Below are 8,432 nucleotides of genomic sequence, written 5' to 3'. Positions count from 1 at the left end.
CTATCATTACTGATGGTGAGTCCTATTTCTACAATCATATATTCAAGGATATAGTTGAGAAATATGTTGTGAAATATAAGGTGGAAACACCTTACCATCCGTAGACAAATGGGAAAGTTCAGGTCTTGAATCATGAGATCAAGTCCATATTTGCAAAGACTGTGAATGCCCACCGAACTAATTGGTCGAGAAAACTAGATGATTCACTTTGGGCCTATTATACAAATTATAAAACTCCCATAGGGTCCTCACCTTATTAGCATGTGTACGGCAAAAAATATGCCACTTGTCGATTAAACTTGCTCATTAGGCACTATGGGCAATGATGAAGCTGAATTTTGAGTAGAGTGATACTGTACACTTGAGGTTGGACTAGATAAATGAGTTAGATGAATTTTTCCTCCTTGTGTATGAGAGCTCATCCTTGTATAAGGAGAAGATAAAGTTGTAAAATGACAAGAAGATTGAGAAAAAGGTATTTAATCCCAGTGATGTGGTCTTATTATATGATTAGAGACTTCATTTATTTCTAGCAAGCTGAAGACTAGGTGGTCGAAAATATTCACCGAGGTTAGAGTATTTCCTCATAGTGAAATTGAGCTGAAATTCGAAGAAGATGCCCTATTAAAGGTGAACGGGCACAGGTTTAAGCATTATATACGAAGTATGGAGGAGTTAAAGGTTTCTGAGAATGTAAGCCTTGGCAAAGACTAAGTATACAAGGCAACCCAGTCGTACGCAATGTTAAATCAGGCATTGTATGGGAGACAACTCATGGTCTTATTTGTGAAGTCTGAGTTTCCAACATATCTACGTCGTGCTGTGACATTAAATTAAGTCCTGCTTGGGAGGAAACCCAATGTTTTAGTGTTCACTTTGTTTCATTTTTTTAGGTTAAAATCATAGAGAAACATTTGAAAAATGGTAAAAATTATAAAAGTTCAGACAAACCCAGGTAAGTGGACCTACGACCCTACTTATGGGGTCATAGGTCCAACCCATGACATGTAAGCTAAAGTCGTGGGAATCAAAATAAATTTTAGTTCTCTGAAGTTGTACCTACATACACTGCCTATGGTCCTGTAGGTACAACCTACGACCCCTGTAGGTTAGGGTCATAGGAATCAAATAAAATAGGGGTGCAGAACCAACCTGCATGCCTACTTATGAGGGTTGTAGGTACTACCCATGATCAATAAGTATGGTCCATAGGAAGGGTCAAATATTTTGGATCATAATTTTAAAAATCATGGCCGGTCCCATGCAACCCAACCCAACTCGAGCTTACTTATGCTAAAGTATTAAAGGAAAACCCCACTATTGCTCACCTCACTTGCATATAATATTCACAAAAGTTATGGCTAAAATCAAATGTTCATATTCTACTTCCAAAATCTTCATTCAAGGTAAGAATTCTTGGCTTCAACTTATTTAAAAATATGCTCTTGAGCTTTAAACTTGAAATTGCCTAAAATAAACTTAATCTTATGCAATTCTCATGATTCTTGAAATAGTTGGAGCCTAGAACCTGTGAAAAATCAGTGTATGCTTGATTTTTGATTTGGTAATTTTATGACCACAATAATAACTGGAATTAGAATTTGAATAATGTGAATGTGTGAAATACCTATTGAACTTGAAGTAATTCATTTTGTAGTGTTTGAAATTGTCTGGACATTGAAAATCTATCTATTTTGAATGGGAATTTTGGAAAATTTTTTACATATCCTTAGTTGGAACCCATGAAACCAACTTATAGGCTTATAAATAAAAGCTACGAGCCTATGGGTGGCCATGTATGTGTCATACTTGAAGCCCTGAATCTTTTGGGCTTTGTCTGCAACCTACGAAGGCTACCTACTGCCCGTAGTTAAGGGTCGTAGGTAAGCTCTAGGTCGAAAGATTAACTTTCTTCTTCTTTTTAATTTAATTTTTGAGTTTCATTCACTGACAACTCTTTTTATAGGTACGATGGCATTTAAAGCTACTCAGAAGAAGGGAATACAGTCTTGGTAATGCGATGAGTCTCCTACGTAGAGTGGTTCAATTGAGAAGTATCTAGTGAGTCCAGATAGTACATTCTTTGCCCAAAGTAAAAAATAGGGGCCAGGCACAAAGAAAAGCTATAGTAGGGCTCATCCCACAGCAGTTACTGATAAATCAAGCTCTTGCTCTGCACCACCACAGGCATCATAATTAGGTCCCTAAACTTCACCAGCTTGAGTTATCCAGATAAGGACCTAGATAAAGTCACCAATGACTTTACCACCATACTCTCCCCAGTCTGATAAGAGAGAGGATGATCTTTTAGTTTTAATAAGGGAGAGGCTGAGTTAGGTACAAGTTTTAGTAAGTAGGAGGATGGAATTGGCTCCTAGTCCGAAGAGAGGTATAAATTCGATTCAGTTGATAGTGAGTCTACATCAGATTTAGTCGAACCCTAATCTAATAAAAGTGATAATATTTATCTAGTTCCACAAGAAATTTCTTCACCAGATTAGGGTACGTAGGTTACGGCTACTTCATCACCTACTTCTCTGAAGTCTGACTCAATATATGTCATTGCCGTTCCACTTGCTCTAGTTAATATGAGATAGTGTGTGGAAGGTATGCAGTATATATATGGTACAGATAGTATTATTACAGAGTTAGACCACATTGAGGTATCATTGAGAAGTCAAGGATTGATATAGCGTCTTAGGTAGGAGCTACAGACCTGCGTCTTTATTTAATGTATCAACTTAGGTGGATGACCCAGCCTTTATATTTGTACTCCCTGGAGATTATTCGGGAGTTCTATGGTTTATATATAGCATTTACTTATTTGATTACCCCAGCCGAGGATAGAGAAATTGATTAGCCTCATATATTAGTTAGAAGGGTTAGGGTCAATATATATAAGGAGACGATCAAGAGGGTTTTGTTTAGGCCAAAGTAAGTGGGGTTGGTGATGTATGAGCATATGCTAACACATTTGAGGCTTTTAACTCTAAATAATTGCAAGGTCTTGAGAAACTTTAGTTATTTTTGATTAGTTTATGTTTGATTTTGCAGTTTAAGCTGATATGATAGAGAACCAACATGAAATGAAGAAAAGAAATTGAAATTTGAAGAAATTTGAAGACAAGTGTGGCTGACGACATTTGTGATAAGTCGTCAGCCCTGTGATAAGCTATCAGGTTAGTCGTCATCAGTAGACAAAGAATTGGCCTAAAGTAGAAGTTGTGATGATATTTTGCGATAAGCCATCAAGCGTCTGATAAGTTATCAAGTTTGTCATCATCCTTAAATAGGGAATTAGTTCCAGCTGTTACAATTGATGAAATTTTGTGATATGCCATCATAATAGTGATAAGTCATCAGGAATACCGTCAGACTTAGGCAGGATATGAGAATTGGAGAAAAAATGTGACAACATTTCTGATAAGTCATCACAGTCCTGATAAGCTGTCAGAATTTTCCATCAACCTAAGATAGGACTAGTACAGATTTGAAGAAGACCTGACAACATTCTTGATAAGTCGTTAGGATCCTGATAAGGCATCACCAATAGTCATCATCTATTCCAAGAAAAAGTTGTAACCTTGATTTTGTTTTCTTATTTAGGATAAACTATTTAAAGCTTTGTTTTAGGGTTTTCTAGAGGATTATTATTGTTATTATCATTATTAGTCCACACAAGGTCGACACCTTGAGTTTATGGCAGCATATTTTGATATTTTCTCTCTTTACTTCTTGACTTGAACAACTTAACTATTTTTGAGTTTGTGATCTAATCTACGATTCACTAGTTATTATTCATCTCAGTAAGTTTATCTTTCAAACCATGAATTCAATTATGTGTTTCGTTCGTTACATAATGAGTGGCTAAACTCCATTAACCTGAGTTATGGGATCTAGGGTTAGGTTTTGATGAAGTTCTAAGTATTCAAGATTCAAAAGGTGGTAGGATCTCTTGATAATTCTGAATTTTTAATTAACGTCTGTTGGTTGCAAATAGTAGACACACCTGCTTTGATTTGCTTGAGAAAGAAATCAAATTTAGTAGGAAGTGAATTATCAACAGGGACTCGAAAATACTTCGTTTAATAATTAGTGGTATAACAAGGTTGGTTAACCTAAGGTAAAATTTGGGCAGTAATAAAAATTCCCTAAAGTCTGAGAGAATTAGGGAATTAGACGCTTAAGTAGGTCGAGAGATATTTAAGCATAAAATCGATAGAGATAGCTTGTTATCTTACCCACCGTGAGAATCTTAAATTACTTTTAGCATCTGTCATGTACCGTAAGCCCTAGTGAACATAACTCTTGTTATTTCATAAACTCTTGATTTACAAACACCGAAAGTAAAGTAACAAACAACAACTTGTTAAACTTAAACCCCCCATTTTAGGAAACATTAAACAATCAGTGGATTAAATCGCAAACATCTTCGGTTCACACCATATTCCCTATGGGATTTGAGCCCAACCTAGTTGGGTTTTATATTGACAACCATTGCTTACACCCATTCAAGAGTGTAATTTTAGAGTTATGAGAAATAGCACCATTGCCGGGGAATACGATTGTAAGCTGAAGTTTGTATGTGCTAATTGACTGTTAGTTAAGTTTCCTATATTTATGTTTATTTGTTGCTTTTTGTTTATTTGCAGGATTTTATAGTGTATGCCAAGCACCAGAAGTTTCGGAGAAACATTATTACTACTAAATCCGAAATCGTAACGAATAGAAAGAATGGCAGAATAGCAAAAGGTTGATAGACTGGCAGCCTTAGCTAAAGCTTAGGTGAATGTGCAAAATGTCAGGAAATATGCACGACATCCAAACCCTGAGGATGAAGATTTGGGGGATGAGGAGTTATTAAACCCAGGTAACCCAAGGCGTACAGAGCAAATAGCTGCACAAGTTCCACATTAGGTTAACCGAAACCATCTATTCCAAAGAAGACAAGAGTACCATCCGGTCCAGTATAATCTGAAAAATAATGATGATGGCATGGATGGAGTAGGTGTAATGGGTACAATTATTCCTCCACCGTTGGCACCTGGAGTTAAATTCAACATTATAAGTACTATAATCCAACTCATCAATTTGAAGGGGTTGTTTGGTGGCCTTCCTAGGGATGATCCAAACCTGCATCTGGTGAATTTTGTCACCATTTGTAAATCTTTTGATAACCCAGGAGTGGGCCAGAACACTATCTGATTGAAGTTGTTCCTGTTGTCTCTATTTGGAGAGGCAACATTGTGGCTGAATGAGCTTATGCCTAATTCCATCACCCACTAGAAACAATTGAAAGAAGCATTCCTAGAATAGTTTTTTCCACCCTCCAGGAGGGTACAATTGAGGGACAAGATCAGCAATTTTAGACAGCTTCCTACTAAAGTTTTGCATGAGAATTGGGAGAGATTCAAGAAGACGCTAACACAGTGTCTGAACCACAATATGAAGGACCTACACTAGATGGAGACTTTATACAGGGCCCTCAACTCTATAACAAAGTTGATTATAGATAATGCTACTGGTGGTTCATTTATTGATCTATCTTTTGAAGATGCCTCAGATATGCTAAATAGGATGACCAAACAGAGTTGAGCTTGGCATAACAGGGAGTCTGCGGTAGTAAGCTCCACTATTTCTATTGGTATGTCTGCTAAAAAATATAGGAGAGATAAGGAGCGGGATCAAGACATAGCTCATCTAAACACTCAGATGGACTTGCTCACCGAGCACTTATTGTTAGGGAAGAATAAGAAAGTGAAAGCTATAACTTCTCAAGACCAAGTGGATGTGAAGCCTGAAGAAGAGATGAATTATATTAATAATCTGGGGGTTTTCCGAGGTAATAGCCAAGGGAATCAAGGTTGGAATATTTATGACAAGCCTGGTTACAAAGACAGGGAGCAAGGAAACTAGAGAAGCAATAATGACAGGAGTGGTTTATATGTTCCTCCTGGAAATTGGGAAGCTTCTGTAACTAGCTCTGGAAAGATGTCCATGGAGGACATGATGGAGAAATTATTGAAAGGAGTTGAGGCCACCAACTCTGGTGTAACCACCATGAAGATTGATCTAACATCCATCAGTCAGTTGGTGCACTTACACTCCACTACCATCAAATATTTGGAGTAGCAGATGAGCCAACTTTTCACTGTATTTAACCAGAAAAAGAGCATAACGTTACCAAACGATACAATTCAGAATCCGCAGAATGATGGCTTATGTATGGCGATTACCACTAGGAGTGGTAACATATTACCTGGCCTTTCTATGGGAAAATCTATAGATGGTGAGGTAGTTGTTGATGAATTTGAAGAAAGCAATCCAGTGGAGTCTGAGAATCAAGATAGTTCTGTTAATGCTTCGGAAAAGAAAAAAGAGAAGGAAGAGGAAGTGGTGTTGAAAACTATCCCAAGACCACCACCTTCCTTTCCTCAATTATTGAAGAAGAAGGCTAATGATGCAAAATACAGCAAATTCATAGAAATGCTCAAGCAATTGATGATAAATGTGCCTTTGGTTGAGGCACTTAAGCAAATCTCAGGATACGTGAAATTTATGAAGGACCTTGTGACTAAGAAAAGAGATGTGAGCTACGACTTGGAGGAAAATCTCCACCATTGTAGTGCTATTTCTAGAAGGACCTTGGTGCAGAAGAAGCTAGACTCGGGCGCATTCACTATTCCCTGTACAATTGGGACTATAGAATTTACCAAGGCATTATGTGATCTGGGAGCAAGTGTTAATTTGATGCCACTGACAGTTTATAGAAAGTTGGGTCTGGGAAATCCCACACCCACCAACATGCGACTCATGATGGCGGATAAGTCAGTAAAGCAACCTGTTGGCATTCTATATAATGTGTTAGTGAAGGTGTCCAACTTTATATTCCTTGCAGACTTTGTCATTCTGGATTGAGAGGTGGACTTCAAGTTGCCCATAATTTTGGCTCGACCTTTTCATGCAACTGAAAGTGTATTGATTGATTTAAGAGTGAATGAGCTCTTATTCAGGATGAATAATAAAATGGTCCGGTCTGATATGGCTAAGTCAATAAAGCAATATGAAGAAATAAGTATGTTCTCAGTAGTTAATGTGCATTATAAGGATGAATAGGAAGTGTCCATAGCTTAGCAACTTGTTATCGAACCTTTGGCTACAATTATAATGAATTATGATAGTGAAGGCATCGGGGAGTATGAAGAGACCATTTGTTCTTTGATAGGAATGGGTTCATATCCTTATGCTTCTAAAAATCTAGACCTTGACCTTGCTAATCGACCAACACCACCAGCCAAGCCATCTATTGAGGAGCCTCCAGTGTTGGAATTGAAAATACTGCCTAGACACTTATGGTACATGTTTTTGGGTAATGGGAACACGATACCTATTATTATTGTGGATGATTTGGATAAGAAACATGTAAACACTTATTTCAGTACTTCATAGGCATAAGAGAGCTATAGGCTGGACCATCATAGATATTATTGGCATTCCCTGGGGCATCTACACGCATAAAATTTAACTTGAGGAAGATTGAATTCCAACCATAGAGCATCAGTGCCGTCTTAACCCACCAATGCAAGAGGTGGTTAAGAAGGAGATTATTAAGTGGTTTGATGTAGGAGTGGTTTACCCTTTTTCTGATAGCAAGTGGGAGAGGCCAGTTCAATGTATGCCTAAAAAAGAGGGCATGACGGTGGTTGCTAATGAAAAAAATGAGTTGATTCCACTCAGGCCTATAACTGGGTGGAGAGTTTGCATGGACTACCGCAAACTGAATTTTTAGACTCTAAAAGACCACTTCCTGATGCCCTTTATGGACCAAATACTTGATCGATTATCTAGAAAGGGGTGGTATTGCTTCTTGGATGGTTATTCCGAATACAACCAAATCTGCATTACTCCTGAAGATCAGGAGAAGACGACATTCACATGCCCATATGGCACCTTTTCATTTAAGAGGATGCTATTTGGACTATGAAATGCGTCTGCCACTTTTCAAAGGTGTATGATGTCTATCTTTTCAGACATGGTGGAGGACACCATATAGGTATTCATGGATGATTTCTCTGTGGTGGGTGATTCATTCGAGATATGTTTGGCAAATCTTAATCTAGCCTTGCAGAGATGTATTGAATTTAATTTGGTGCTTAATTGGGAAAAATGCCATTACATATTAAAGAAGGGCATCGTTCTCGACCATAAAATTTCTGAAAAAGGGATAGAAGTTGATCGAGCAAAAGTGGAAGTTATTGAGAAACTACTACCTCCCATTTCAGTGAAAGAAGTACGTAGTTTTCTTGGACATGCTGGCTTTTATCGGAGATTTATAAAGGACTTCTCAAAAGTTGCAAATTTACTTTGTAAATTTTTGGAGAAAGAAGTAATGTTTTCCTTCGATAATGAGTGCTAGAAAGCATTTGAATGCC

Source organism: Capsicum annuum, chromosome 4 (genome assembly GCF_002878395.1).
Source record: "Capsicum annuum cultivar UCD-10X-F1 chromosome 4, UCD10Xv1.1, whole genome shotgun sequence".
In the NCBI taxonomy this organism is placed as follows: Eukaryota; Viridiplantae; Streptophyta; class Magnoliopsida; order Solanales; family Solanaceae; genus Capsicum; species Capsicum annuum.
Note: the sequence above shows the minus strand (reverse complement) of the source record.